This window comes from Mirounga leonina, unplaced genomic scaffold (genome assembly GCF_011800145.1).
Source record: "Mirounga leonina isolate KUSES-001 unplaced genomic scaffold, KU_Mleo_1.0 Mir_150, whole genome shotgun sequence".
Taxonomy (NCBI): Eukaryota; Metazoa; Chordata; class Mammalia; order Carnivora; family Phocidae; genus Mirounga; species Mirounga leonina.
In genome coordinates, this window is record NW_023270374.1 from 3,883,857 (window position 1) to 3,900,108 (window position 16,252).

Genomic DNA, 16,252 nt, shown 5'->3' on the forward strand with positions numbered 1-16,252 from the left:
AAAGAAAGAAAGAAAGAAAGAAAGAAAGAAAGAAAGAAAGAAAGAAAAAGGCTCTAAGCTAAATTTGCTCCTTCGTAAAGTAACATTATCAAGGTCAGTAATTTTCACCCTTGAGTGTGCCTCAGAATCCTCAAGAGTCTTTAAAACACAGACTGCTGGCCCCATCCCCAGAGTTTGGGATTGAACAAATCTGGGCAGGGCCCAATAATTTGCATTTCTAACAAATTTCAGCAGATGCTGATGCTGCTGGTTGCAGCCACATTGGGAGGCCATCTGGTGTCCCAGCCAGGAGGGATTGCCACAGTCTCCTAAAGAAGCCACTATACAGATTGTATATCTGTGTGTGTGTGTGTATAACAGAAATATTTGAAAAAGAAATAATAAATCACTCAAAGGTGTACTTTGATCCAGGAACTTCAAGCTAAATAGTAAAAATAGACATCCCCCTGTAACTGATCGCCCTCCCTCTCAAAGGTCTATCTTAGCCAGCCACAGAGTGGTCAGGGAGACCTCTTTTTCAGGATACTCAAGACATACAATAATTGCCTGGGCTCTAATAGATGTCTCTTACAGAGCCCAAAATCATACAATGTCTAAGTAAAAAAACATGTTTGCATTTCAAAACTACATCCTTGTTTGTTTTCTTTTTTAAAAGTGAAATTGTAAACTGCTTGTTCACTCGCAAAGAGTCATCAAGAACTCATTCCTCTGTGAGGTGATCCTGAATGCCCCACATTTCTGAGAAACCAGCCCCTGGAGCCACGCTTTATGCAGACTCTGCTAAGATTACAGGGGACTTACACAGGATAATAATCTATATTTTGATGAAACTTGGAATTATCAAAAAAACATCTTATGGTTTGCTGAATACTATGCAGAGAAACAATCTTAAATTACCAACTTCCAGAATCAACAAGGTATCACTTTACTAATCCAAAAAAGCAAGTCGAGTTTTAGTAACTTAATAAGGGCACTGAGAGATGCTTCTGGTGAGTTTACTTTCCTGGCCCTGGGATGAGGCTTGATTAATGAGTAATTGTCTCTCATACAGCTCTGCCGTTTGACTTTGGAAATCAGCCAAAGACTCTGAATTAAGCAACTGTCATTCCTAAGTAAAAGGTCACAATACAAAGCATTTTATTTCATCACATGAATATTTTGAAACAATTGCTGAAGATTTGAGACCAATTAGAAGAGTTCTCTTGCCTCTATATTATTTTTCTGCATTACTACGAGAAATAAGATTTCACAAATTGCTGGTTATTCAAAATCTAATACCAGCAATAAATATACTGAAGAGGCAGAGAAATGTTTCATTCCAGTCTTCGGACTTTTTTGTGGGTTATTTGAAGGTCCCTGATAACCAGTTCACAGTTAAAATCACTGAATGATGTTCTTTCTTTGAATAGACAGGCTTAGTTTAGCCATTATAGTTAACTTTAATTATTTCGCTTCACATGGTTATTGAAAATATTGTGGCACATTATCCTTATGACCTAAAGATTAATTATTTTTAATTTGAACAAAATTATATCATTCTTAACTAAAAGTTATGCTTTTTTAAATTACTGAATCTTTATTTTAAAGGCAGAAAAATCATACTGGTTTGCCAATTTGATTAATTTGATTTGAATCACTGTTCTTTAAAGCCAAATATAAGGGTTTTTTTTCCAAGTGAAAGTTTTTGATCTGTGTTAAATCAGTGCTGTAACTTTATGAAACTACTCCTCTAAGTAACAGATTTCCTTTTTGCCAGATAAACTCAACAGTCCTGTATATTATTTGGTATCTGATTTTCCTAAGATGTCTATAAAATTAAAAATACTCCTTTTCTGAAAAGAGTTGGTTGCCCCCATGTCCTTGCTTATTTTATAGAGAAATAGATTTTGTTTCAAAACAATAAATCTAAGTAGCTATGTGAACAGAAGAAACTCATGGCCATCCTATCCATGGATATGATCCAGACTGATGGAATAAACCATGTGATACAATAAAAAATATTGTTAACTCTCAACAATGTTGCCCCCCCATAATGTTATCCCATGCCAGTGTTTATGTAGTGTCCTTCAGTGCTAGTTTTTTATTACTGAAAGAAGCCTTCATGACAATGTACTGGTTCTCTTTGAAACATGGTATTTGATGTGTGTCAAGTTACTCCAGGACTCCCTGCAGAAGAATGAAAGCTAAGCATGAAAGAACAAGAAAATCCTTCTTAGATGGAAGTTTTGCAATTGACATGCATGTTTTTATGGTAGCTTTATAAGAGGCAAATTTGCCTCCTTGTAATTCTTCTGCATAAATATCACCGAGGAAATTCCTACGTACTTGTTACCTGTCTTCATAGAACAATTTTGTCTTTAAAAACCCTCAAAACTGTGTGATGCTCATGATCCTCTCACCACTTGTTGTGGAAGGCAAAGGAAAGTAGCTATGTGTGAAAAAATTAGACCTAGAACCTACTTCTGATCCACAATCACAGAGCAAATCAGGAATATAGACTTGGTATGTTCAAAATATGATTATCTTTTAAAATTGAATATATGTATTTACCATGGAATGCAGGAATGCCACTCATGCTGATTTACCCTAATGAAATAAAAACATATATCTACCAATGTTTATAGCAGCCAATGTTTATAGCAGCTTTATTCATAATTGCCAAAAACTGGAAACATCCCAAATGTCCTTCAGGGGATGAATGGATAAACAACCTGTGGGGTACATCTATACTACAGGATGCTACTCAGCAGTAAAAAAAAAAAAAAAAAAATGAGAACGATTGATTCATGCATTTGCATGGTCAATAATAAGCATCTTCACATTGAGTGAAAAAAAACCAGATTCAAAAAACCATATTGTATGATTCCATTTATGTTTGTATTTTCTCCTTAGAAAAAGATTAAAGTGTGGGGAAAGAGAAAAATCAATGGTTGCCAGGGGTTGGAGTGGAGGAAGGCGTTGTCTACAAAGGGAGAAGCCTGGGGATTTGGGAGGGCAATAGAGCAATTCTGTAGATTGATTTCAGTGATGGTTACATGCTTACCCATCACAAAATATGCACTAAAAAAAATCAATGTTACTATGTGTACATATACTTACATTTTTTAAGACTATTTTTCAGAAGAGTTTTAGGTATATAGGAAAATTGAAAGGAAAGTATAGAGATTCCCCATATACTCCTTGCCCCCCACACATGCACAGCCTCCCTAACAATCACCTCCTCCATTAACAACATCCCCCACCAAAGTGGTACATTTGTTATAATTGATGAACCTACACTGACACATCATTATCACCTGAAGTCCATAGTTTACATTAGAGTTCACCCTTGTACATTCTGTGGATTTGGATGAATTTATAATGACATGTATCTATTATTATAGCGTCATACAGAGTGGTTTCACTGCCCTAAAATAGCCTCTGTGCTTTGCCTATGCTTTTTTAAAAAAGAATTATTCTTGGGGCACCCGGGGGGCTCAGTCGGTTAAGTGCCGACTCTTGGTTCCAGCTCAGGTCATGGTCTCAAGAGTTGTGGGATGGAGCCCCACATCAGGCTCTGTGCTCAGTGGGGAGTCTGCTTGAGATTCTCTCCTCTCCTTCTTCCTCTCCCTCCACCCCTCCTCCCCTCGCTTTCTCTCCCTCTCTCTCTCTCAAATAAATAAATCTTAAAAAAAAAAAAAAGAATTATTCTGGGCACCTGGGTAGCTCAGTTGGTTAAGTGGCTGCTTTCAGCTCAGGTCATGATTCCAAAGTTCCAGCATGGAGCCCTGCATCAGGGTCCCTGCTCAGCGGGGGGCTGCTTCTCACTCTGCCCTTCACCGCGCTCATGCTCTCTCTCTCTCTCTCTCACTCTCTCTCTCTCAAATAGATAAATAAAATCTTTTTAAGAAAGAAAGAGAGAGAGAGAGAGAGAAAGAAAGAAAGAAAGAAAGAAAGAAAGAAAGAAAGAAAGGAAGAAAGAAAGAAAGAAAAAGAAAATTCTTTTAAAAAAAAAAGAATTATTCTTCTCTTACAATGAAAAAAAATTGTTTTGCTTGCTCCAGAGATCACCCATCTGCCTTTCTGCTCCTCCTTAACCTTGGAGAACATGGACAATCATAGAATTTCTAAGTTTTTTCATTCAATCATTTCCCCCATTCTAGAACCAATTTAGATGATCATTATAATGGGATGTATTGTTCCTCTATGATATCCAAAAATATGTCCAGCCTTGCTCAATACCTTCAGTAAGAGGGAGCTCACCTCTCCACAAAACTCACAGAGCGACCCGGGATTTCCCTTATCTTGGACAGCCCACTCTTATGTAAGCTAATTTAGGAAACTGATCCCAATTTTGTGCCTGGAACCCCCAAGTTATTTCCATGCCCACTGCTATTCAGCTGCAATGCCTTCTCAAACTTATCCTGCTGAACACTGAAATCTACTTAATGAGATTTTGTGCCAAACTCCACTAAATGCCATTTTGTTTTGTTCTGCTTTAGCCAACATGTTGAGGTTACCAGGTTTCTATTGGTAAACTTGATCAGATGCCACCTGTGTCTTCACCCACCTTGATGATGAAAGTATTAATCTGTCAGATCAAAGCCACAGTGAGATCCCATTTCCTGTCCATCAGATAGAGGAGAAAAAGATTTACATTATCAGAGCAGATTCAGATATGTATATCCTTGACACTGTTGGTAGAATTACAAGTAGGGGAAGACTTTTGGAAGGTATTTTAGTTGTAGCTGCCAAAGGCTAAGGCTTTTGCTCCAGCAATTTCATTTCTAGGAATCTGTCCTAGAAAACTACTGACATACATGCAAAATTGTATATACAAGGATGTTCACTGCAGCGTTATTTAAAACAATAAGTAATAGGAAACAATTTAAGGGAGTTGTTAAATAAATATTTACGCATTTATAATAAATACTAATAATATATACTTGGATAGATCTTACTACATGCCAGACATTGTTCTAGAGCTTTCCTTGCAATATTTTCTCTCAGGTAGGTACTGTTGTGATCCTCATTTCACAGATGAGGTCCTTGAGGCACAGAGAAGTGAAATTACTTGCCCAAAGTCGTATAATTAGTCTGTGGAAAAGCTGGGACTCAAAGTCCGGCTTCAACATATATACTTTTCACAACCACACTCTTCGGCCTCTCTGCAGATCAGAATACATGGAAGTCCTTAAGAAGAATAAGACAGACTCCTATGAACTGACGTAGAAGGAGTTCTAAGACTCATGACTTGAAGGAAGAGGTTCTAAGGTGCATTGTTATATAAAAAAACAGGTCACTGAACAATATATAGAGAGTTCTATTCCACTTGCATTGGAGAAAGATGGATGTAAATGAACTGGAAGAGAAGTGAAGAATCTTGATGTTTTCTCTGTTGATGCCTACGAAATGTTTTCTAATGAAAATATATTTGTTTGACTAGCATCAAAGCCAATACTAATAAAAAGTTGTTACACCAGATAGGACGATAGGGGTAGTGTGACCTTGTGACATTTTGCTAGAGGCCTTCACCTTGGCAGTGGGTTAAGCTTGGAGTATGAAGATTAATTCTATGCATGTCTTTTTCATCCTTAAACAGATGTAATTAATCATAATTTACATATGGCGGAATTCACCGATTTTAAGTGCCCATTTTGATGAGTACAAATAAATGTGTATGCCATGTACCCACTACAACATGTTACAGAAAACTCCCATCATTTCGTAATGTTCTCTGTGCCTTTGACAATCACCTGCCCCATCCTGAACTCCAGCAACAAGCCATCTGCATTCTAGTGCTCTATATTTACCATTTCTAGATTTTCTTAAAAGTTGAATCAGACCACATATATTCGTCAGCGTCTGCTGTGTCTCACTACTTTCACTGGATATACTGCTTTTAATATCCATCTATCTTGTTGCTTGTATCAATAGTTTATTCTTTTATATTGCTGAGTAGCTTTCCATTTTAAGGATATACCAACAAATGGTTTTAGAAAACTGGATATCCACATGCAAAAGAAGGGAATTGACCCCTTATCTTAAACTATATTCAAAAATCACCTCAAAATGGACTAAAGACTTAAACACAAGACCTGAAATTGTATAACTCATAGAATAAAATACAGGGAAATGCTTCTTCACATTGGCCTTGGCAATGATTTCTTAGATATGACACCAAGAGCATAGGCAGAACAATAAAAAATGAACAAGTAGAACTCAAGCTAAAAAGCTGCCACACAGCCAAGGAAACAATCAATAGAATGAAAAGGCAAAGTATGGAATGGGAGAAAAAAATTGTAAACCATATATCCAACAAGGGATTATTATCCAAAATATATAAGGAACTCCTACAATTCAATAGCAAAATACAAATTGTTCAATTACAAAATGGGCAAAGGACTTGAATAGGTATTTTTCCAATGAAGACCTAGTCCCACAGGTAATAAAAAGGTGTTCAACATCACTCCATCATCAGGAAAATGCAAATCCAAACCACAATAAGAGATCATCTCACACCTATTAGGATAGCTATTATTAAAAAAATAAAAGGTAACAAGTTTTGGTGCAGATGTGGAGAAATTGGATCCTTTGCACACTGTGGATAGGAATGTAAAGTGACGTAGCTGCTATGAGAAACAGTATGGAGGTTCCTCAAAAAATTAAAAACAGAACTACCATATGATCCAACAATTCCATTTCTGGGTATACACCTAAAAGAATTGAAATCGGGATCTCAAGAAATATCTGCATTCACATGTGCCTTGCATCATTGTTCACAATAGCCGAAATAGGGAGACAACTTAAATGTTCATTGAGGTATGAATGAATACAGAAAATATAGTATATACGTACAATGGAATATTATTCAGCCTTTAAAAAGAAGAAAATCTTGCCAGATGAGACAACATAAATAAACCTGGAGAATAAAACAGTAGGTGAAATAAGCCAGTCACAGCATGACAAATACTGTATAATCCTACTTACATGAGGTATCTAAAATAGATTCATAGAGACAGAGAGTAAAAAGACAAGAAGCAGTCATTTTAAAATTTGTTCATTAATCTGGTTTTTCATCCAAATAATCAGATGATCATCCAGCCCACATTTTTCCATATTTTCTGCAAATATATCTTGAAATGTCTTCAAATTCCTTCTCAATCTACTGATGAAACATACATTCAAATCCTGGCTTCTCTCCCTCTAGTGGAGTGATTTAGGTGAGATGCCTAACCTCTTTGTACATCAATTTAATCATTGTTAAATTAAAGATAAAAATAGTTCCTACTTCATAACAATGTCATGAGATTTAACCAGAAAATGCAAGTACTTAGGACAGGGCCTGATGTGTAGTAATGATTCACTAAGATCCTCCTGATCTTTTACAGAAGGAAGTGGGTCCAGCTTAAAGGCAGCTTGCTCTCAATGGCCCTGTGTTGACTCCTTGAAATTGTCAAATTCCCTTCTAAGTGCTCAGGGACTACAAGCCAGCCATTTGCCTGTTTTTGTTGGTTCTTTTTTCCATTATTCCCTCAACTCTGTTGCTGTCTATGACCCCACAAAAGTGGCCAAAAGCGGTGGTTTTGTTTTCTTCAAGAGTTCTTGGTTCTAGGATATAGATTGTCTGCTTCCAGGAATGAAACACATTAGGGGGTTAAAGATTTGGACTCTGCATGTCTCTGACCAATTTGTTCCACACTTTCTTGCCAAAGTCGTGAGTGAGCACAAACAATAATGGTTAGAAAATATCATGAGAAGAAAATATCTCCTTCTGGGTGCCTGGGTGGCTCAGTTGGTTAAGCGACTGCCTTCGGCTCAGGTCATGATCCTGGAGTCCCTGGATCGAGTCCCGCATCGGGCTCTCTGCTCCTTGGGAGCCTGCTTCTGCCTCTGACCCTCCCCCCTCTCATGTGCTCTCTCTCTCTCATTCTCTCTGTCTCAAATAAATAAATAAAATCTTTAAAAAAAAAAGAAAATATCTCCTTCTGAATAGAACAGATATGTGAAAATACACTGAAAATAAACCTCTCTGCTATTAGAACTACTAATTTCTTTTTTTTTAAAGATTTTACTTATTTATTTGACAGAGAGAGACACAGCAAGAGAGGAAACACAAGCAAGGGGTGTGGGAGAAGGAGAAGCAGGCTTCTGCAGAACAGGGAGCCCAGTGTGGGCCCTATCCCAGGACCTGAGCCAAAGGCAGGCGCTTAACGACTGAGACACTCAGGTGCCCCTAGAACTAATTTCTTGAAAAATAGATTAAAGTATAAATACAATCTTTTAAAAAATTATACATATCTGCATTTGTCTTTAAAAGGGGGGTGGGAAGAGGCAATTCTTGAGAATGGATCAGTTGATTGGAGTTATACTTTTTTCTTTTTTCCAGAAACCACACCCAAAATGCATTCTTTATCACTTATTTAAAAAAAATTTTTTTTAAGTACCAAGAGAAATTGGAGACATTTGTTAAACTAACAGAGTGCAGAAAAGTTGATAAGTTTTTGTAAATTTCCCAAACTTGGAGTGTTATCTTACACACATCTAAATCAACAATTTTTTAATCAACAATTTCTAAGTGACTTGCCTTCATAAATTCTTTCATAAGTGTTCAGTTTGGTTTTATTTTATTTTTTTAATCAAAGTGTACAAATACAATAAAAAGTGTGAACATCTTGAAAAGATTTGGAAACAAACCCAAAAACTCCTGATAAGTACAGAACATAACTAAAGGAAGTAGAAACGTGTAAATATTCTAGAACTGTGCTGTTCAATATGGCAGCCACAAGCACATGGGGCTCTTTACATTTAAGTTAACTAAAATGTTAAATTAAATAAAATGTAAAGTTCAGTTTCTCAGTCTTACTAGACATACTTCAAGTACTCGATAGTCACATGAGATTAGTGGTTTCCACATTGTGCAACAAAGATATAGAATATTTCCACCATCACACAAAATTCTTTTGGACATTGGTCAAGAAGATGGCCTATGTAGCATGTACATTTGGCATTGGTCAGTATGTATCTTATGGGGGAAGGAAATGGCCAGTTAATACAGTGAATCAATTAAGAAGAAATCAGTTGTAAAAGTTTTCCTTATGCCTTAGAATTAGGTGCTGGAGAATGCAACCCATGTTGCCAGCCACCCATGGATTGCATTCTCCAACATGGGTTCTTGATTAGATTTGTCAAGAGGACACAGGAATCAAATTGAAAAGGTTTTGCTACCCCATAACAGAACAGTTTGGACACTAAAAAAAATAAAAGATGTGTTACATTGAAGCACATCAAATGTAAAAAATCAATGAACACATTAATGTTAAAACAAAAACAAAAAATCTCACTGGTTATGTTTGGTAATTGTCAAGGCAAGAGCTCATTACTCTGAAAATTAATAAAAGTTAAAACAAAAACAAGAATTGGGCTGTCTTTCCTGTATTTGAAGGCAACCACATAGATAATAAGAGAAAGTTCTTCATAGAAAAATTTTAGCTAATCAATGCAAACATAATTAGAAAATCATTATTTTGTAACCCTGAATGAAATAATGGATCTAAGCAGTATTGTGTTTATAAATGTTAAACACTGGACAGGGAGGAAGGGCCTGATTTGTAGCATTGGCCAATTTTGGCTGATTGCAAACTGCCAATATGGCGTCACTCAGTCAGAGTTGGGAGGTAATGTGCCCAATTAGCTCTTGTGAACTGGTACAAGCTGGTGCAAACAGGTTTGAGCTGGCTTCAGCATACCACTAGATCTGAATAAGGATCATCAGTGGATTTGGTAAAATTTTGTTAAGGAACTTTATACTGAAGTATCAGGCTGACAACACCTGAAAAACATCCTATTCTATCTTAGGCTGCAAGGTTGCATATATAAGTATCCTTGTGAAGAAAACACACAGCCCTTAGTCTAATCATACCTCCAGATCTACCTCCCAGTTTATAGGAAACATCAGGGATAGAGAAAATGATTAAACATCCCCACAAGAAAGCAAACAGCCAAACCCAGAAAGTAAGACATTTGCCAGCTCAGAGAGTTCAGTGTATCCAATGGGAAGACAGAGAAGGAGATTGTTTTAATAATAAAAGATACTTGGGGTGCATGTGTCAGTCAGAATATCATGCAACTCTTGATCTCAGACTCATGAGTTCAAGCTCCCCATCTTGGGCATAACGTTTACTTAAAAAAAAAAATTAGAATTAAAAAAAAAATGAAAGATACTTAAGGGTTATAATTAGATATAATGTAATATGTAATCAAAACTGACTAGCAATTTGGTAAATTTGAATATGAATGGCTATTAGACAAAATTAAGAAATTATTAACCTTTTCAATTTAATAATGATGTGATAGATTTTTTTTTAAAAAGTCCTTATCAGTTAAAGATGCACATATGGTAAAGATTTTATGGGTAAAATTATATGATGCCTGAGATTTGCACTTTTTTTAAAGATTTTTATTTATTTATTTGTCAGAGAGAGAGAGAGAGAAAACACAAACAGGGGGAGCAACAGGCAGAGGAAGAAGGAGGTTCCTGGATGATCAAGGAGCCCAACTTGGGGCTCAATCCCAGGACCCCAGGATCATGACCTAAGTCGACGTCAGATGTTTAATTACTGAGCCACCCAGGCGTCCTGAAATTTGCTTTAAAATTCACCAACAGGAGCACCTGGTGCCCCATTGGGTTAAGCGTCCAACTCTTAATTTCAGCTCAGGTCATGATCGAGACCTGTCTTGGACTCCTCATTCAGCAGGGAGTCTGCTTGAGATTCTTTCTCTCCCTCACCTTCTGCCCCTCCCCACTGCACACATGCTCTCTCTCTCTCCCTCTCTCTAAAATAAATAAATAAATAAATCATAAATAAGTCAATAAATAAATTACACTAATATGGGACACCTGGGTGGCTCAGTTGATTAACTGACTCTTGATCTCAGCTCAGGTCTTGATCTCAGGGTCTTGAGTTCAAGCCCTGCACTGGGCTCCACATTGGGAATGGAGCCTACTTAATGAATGAATGAATGAATGAATGAATGAATAAATAAATAAATAAAATTTTTAAATAAAATACACTAATAAAAATAAAATGTAGAGGGGGAAATAAATATGAAATAGACTGGCAAAATAGTGATAAATTTTAAAGCTGGGTTATGGATATATGGGGGTTCACTAGACTCTATTTTTGTTTATGTTTTTAAAACTCCTTAAAAAATATTTTAAGTAGACTTTCTTCTAAACATTCCAAAGGTAAATAAAATATATTTTCAGAAGAAGAGAAAGATTATGGGGGTTATCATTTTCTTCTTTGTATTTTTTGCATTCTCCAAAATTTCTATAAAAAATATATACTCTTGTATACATATACATACACTCTTAAATCCGATATTTCTAAATACATTACATTTTTTTAAAATCCAAGGGGAAAAAGCAGTTCAGTGGATCAGATTTTTATGGCAAATGTCTCTTCAGGGTAAAAATGGATCAATGATATTAATATGATAAACAGAAAAACTATTTAAAACCTCCCAAATTTTCTTCTATAATATTCCATCATTTGATGAGGAAATCCATGATTTTTTGTTTCTAATTTTCTAAAACACTAGGGAAAATGCAATAAGATTCAAAAGCCACAGTTTATTAATAGTTCCCTAATACTTTCATGACTAGCACAGTTCCCCATCTGAGAACAGTGGACAAGTCCACCAGGTACGGAAGAAAGAAACCTTTTTTTTTTTAAATTTATTTAAATTCCAGTTAACATACAGTGTAATATTAGTTTCAGGTGTACAATATAGTGATTCCATACTTCTATATAACACACAGTGCTCATTACAACAAGTGCACTCCTTAATCCCCATCTCCTATTTCACCCATCTCCCCACCCACCTCCCCTCTGGTAACCAGCAGTTTGTTCTCTATAGCTAAGAGTATGTTTCTATCATTGCCACTCCAGAAAGTGACCCTTTCATTTGTTCTCTAGCAAATTTCTCTCAACAATCTCTCTTCCCCTCTCCATCTTCCCCTTTTTGCTCTGGAGTCCCTTCTTCCATTCTTAACCTGAGTTTGTGAGACCTCTGGATTGGATTTAGAGACAGGATTCAAATCCCAGCTTGACTTCTAACAAAACTCTGGGCTCCTCCAAAATGAGGGCATTCGATGCCAATATATTCTCCTATTGCTAACATTTGCTAAGCTGCACAAATCCTGGTAGTGAATAATTTGCATTCTGATGGGAATGGAGACTTAGGTTTTCCCAGCCACGAAGGTACAGTTCTCAAATGTTGAGGAATTAGGTAAGATTATACCATGAATGCATGCATAAATAAATGTACACCAGGGAGCCATTTAGTAATTTACAAATCATGTAAATTATGTCACACATGAATTATGAATTATGAAATAGTTTCCTGTTAACTGGAGATTTAGCATTGCTCCCAGAAAAACTTACCTTCCTCCATAGGAATAATTTCCTCCCTGCAGACGTCGGCTAATGACTTATTATTTGCTACCCACCTGCACATTCAGGACATTTATTTGCATGTTCACTAATGACTCTAGAAGAATTGCTTATGCCCAGAGACAAATATGGAATGAATTAAATAGCAGTTACTGGTTTTGCGGTGTAGCTAAGAGAAATTAAAACTTTAAAAATATGCCAAGGCAAACTTATTGTCATAAATGAATGCAGAACACTGTGATCTTTGTAGTGGTGGAAACACCAAACAATAAATTAAAAGAATACTCATAAATCCAGTGAGCTGTTTCAGGATTTGATAATGGTGTTTAGTAAGCAGAAATTACATTTGATTTAACTTATCTACCCATCACAATGAAGTATAGAGGGTGAGTATGAATCTTCATGCACAAATGGGTATGCAAGAAATATGTATTTTGTGCACAAGGAGCAAGAAAAAGTCTGGCTTCTTTTATGGATCAGGAAAAATAAAAATACAAATTAATATCTCTGTAAATTATTCTTCCACATTTGCCTTCTCAAGTCCAAAGTGATTTTTCAACACCTTTAACTGTGCTGGATTTTACCTGCCAGATTCAACTTAACACCCCATGGCTGGAAGAGAGAGAGGACTATTGCAATCATCCATCATCCCTATGTCTGGCTAGTGAGGGCATTTTAGGAAAACCATATTTTGAGTGATAACATTTTATGTAAAACTCAATGATTTGTTCAGGAAACACTTATAAGCACCTACTGCATGCATATCATGCTCAGTACTGGGTAATACTAGTCAACAAGACAAACCTGCTCCCTGCCCTAATGGAGCCAGTGTTCTCATGGGGGAAACAGAAAATAGACAGAGAAAACAAATATTTAGCTTCAAACATTGCTGAGTGCAGGGGTTGGGGAATACCCAACCCAATGATAGAGAAAAAAACAGGGTACGAGATCACTTCTTTAAAAGTGTATGGAGGGGAGGAACAAGATGGCGGAGGAGCAGGAGACCTAAATTTCATCTGGTCCCAGGAATTCAGCTAGATAGGTATCAAACCATTCTGAACACATACAAACTCAACAGGAGATCGAAGAAAAGAATAGCAGCAACTCTCTGAACAGAAAAGCAACCACTTTCTGGAAGAGTCATATTCTATCTCTTCATTGTAGTTAATGTTATTTTTGGTATATGTATAAGTTGTTCTCTCTTTAAAATTTTGGGATACACTTTCTTCTAACAAACCAAAATATACCCTAAATCTATAGTCTATGGCTTTGTTCTAGTCTCCTGCCTGATCACATTCTCTCCTTTTTTTTTTTTTTTAATTTCTCTTCTTTCTTTTTTTTAGCCAACTTATCAATTCCTTTTATAAAATCTTATATAATTTTTATCTTTACATTCATATTCCATCCCTTCATTGTATTTACGCTTATTTTTGGACATATATAAGTTTACTTTCTTTAAAATTTTGGGAGGCAGTTTCTTCTAACAGACCAAAATATGCACAAAATCTAGTGTGTGGCACTCATCTATTCACCAGTGTGATCATATTTGAACATATTGTTTTTTGTTTTCTTTTTCTTTTTTCTTTTTTCTTTCTTTTTTCTTTTTTTTTTCTTTTTTTTCCCTTTTCTCTTTTTTTTTTCCTTTTTCCTTTCTTTCCCTTTCTTTCCACCCAGTTTCAGATCTCTTCTACTTGTTTAGTGTATATTTTTCTGGGGGCACTGTTACCCTGTTAGCATTTTGTTCTCTAATTCATCTAATCTCCTCTGGACAAAATGACAAGAGAGAAAATTCACCTCAACAAAAAAACAAGAGATGGTACCAACTGCCAGGGACCTAATCAATACAGACATTAGTAAGATATCAGAACTAGAGTTGAGAATAACGATTATAAAGATACTAGCTGGGCTTGAAAAAAGCATGGAAGATACAAGAGAAATGCTTTCTAGAGTAATAAAAGAACTAAAATCTAACCAAGTCAAAATCAAAAAGACTATTAATGACGTGCAATCAAAAATGGAGGCTCTAACTGTTAGGATAAATGAGGCAAAAGAGAGAATTAGTGATATACAAGACCAAATGATGGAGAATAAAGAAGCTGAGAAAAAGAGAGAGAAACAAATACTGGATCACGAGGGCAGAATTAAAGAGATAAGTAATACCATAAGATGAAACAATATTAGAATAATTGGAATCACAGAAGAAGAAAGAGAGAGAAGGGCAGAAGATATATTGGAGCAAATTATAGAAGAGAACTTCCCTAATTTGGAGAAGGAAACAGGTTTCAAAATCCAGGAGACACAGAGAACCCCCCTAAAAATCAATAAAAATAGGTCAACACCCTGATATCTAATAGTAAAACTTGCAAGTCTCCAAGACAAAGACAAAATCATGAAAACAGCTCAGGACAAAAGGTCTGCAACCCAAAAGATAGAAACATTAGATTGGCAACTGACCTATTCACAGACAGGCTTTTCTAGCAGGCCAGAAAAGACTGGCATGATATATTCAGAGCAATAAATGAGAAAAATATGCAGCCAAGAATACTATATCCAGCTAGACTGTCATTGAAAATAGAACGAGAGAGAAAAAGCTTCCAGGACAAACAAAAACTAAAGGAATTTGCAAACACGAAACCAGCCCTACAAGAAATATTGAAAGGGGTCCTCTAAGCAAAGAGAGAGCCTAAAAGTAAAACAGAACAGAAAGGAACACAGAAAATACACAGGAACAGTCAACTTATAGGCAATACAATGGCACTAAATCCATATCTTTCAATAGTTACCATGAATGTAAATGAGCTAAATGCCCCAATCAAAAGACATAGGTTATCAGATTGGATAAAAAAAAAAGACCCATCGATATGGTTCCTGAAAGAGACTCATTTTAGACCTAAAGAAACCTCCAGGGTGACAGTGAGGGGGTGGAAAACCATTTATCATGCTAATGGACAATAAAAGAAAGCTGGGGTGGCAATCCTTATATCAGACAAATTAGATTTTAAACCAAAGACTGTAATAAGAGATGAGGAAGGACACTATATCCTACTTAAAGACTCTATCCAACAAGAAGATCTAACAATTGTAAATATCTATGCCCCTAACATGGGAGCAGCCAATTATATAAGGCAATTAATAACAAAAGCAAAGAAACACATTGACAACAATACAAAAATAGTGAGGGAACTTTAACACCCCTCTCACTGAAATGGAGAGATCATCCAAGCAAAAGATCAACAAGGAAATAAAGACTTTAAATGATGCACGGGATCAAATGGATTTCACAGATATATTCAGAGCATTCCACCAAAAAGCAACAGAATACACATTCTTCTCTAGTGCCCATGGAACATTCTCCAGAATAGATCACATCCTAGGTCACAAATCAGGTCTCAACTGGTACCAAAAGATTAGGATCATTCCATGCATATTTTCAGACCACAATGCTTTGACACTAGAACTCAGTCACAGGAGGAAAGTCAGAAAGAACTCAAATACATGAAAGCTAAAGAGCATCCCACTAAAGAATGAAAGGGTCACCAAGGAAATTAAAGAAGAATTAAAAACATTCATGGAAACAAATGAAAATGAAACACAACTGTTCAAAATCTTTGGGATGCAGCAAAGGCAGTCCCAAGAGGAAAGTATATAGCAATCCAGGCCTTTCTCAAGAAACAAGAAAGGTCTCAAATACACAACCTAACCCTACACCTAAAGGAGCTGGAGAAAGAACAGCAAATAAAGCCTAAACCCAGCAGGAGAAGAGAAATAATAAAGATTAGAGCAGAAATCAATGAAATAGAAACCAAAAGAACAGT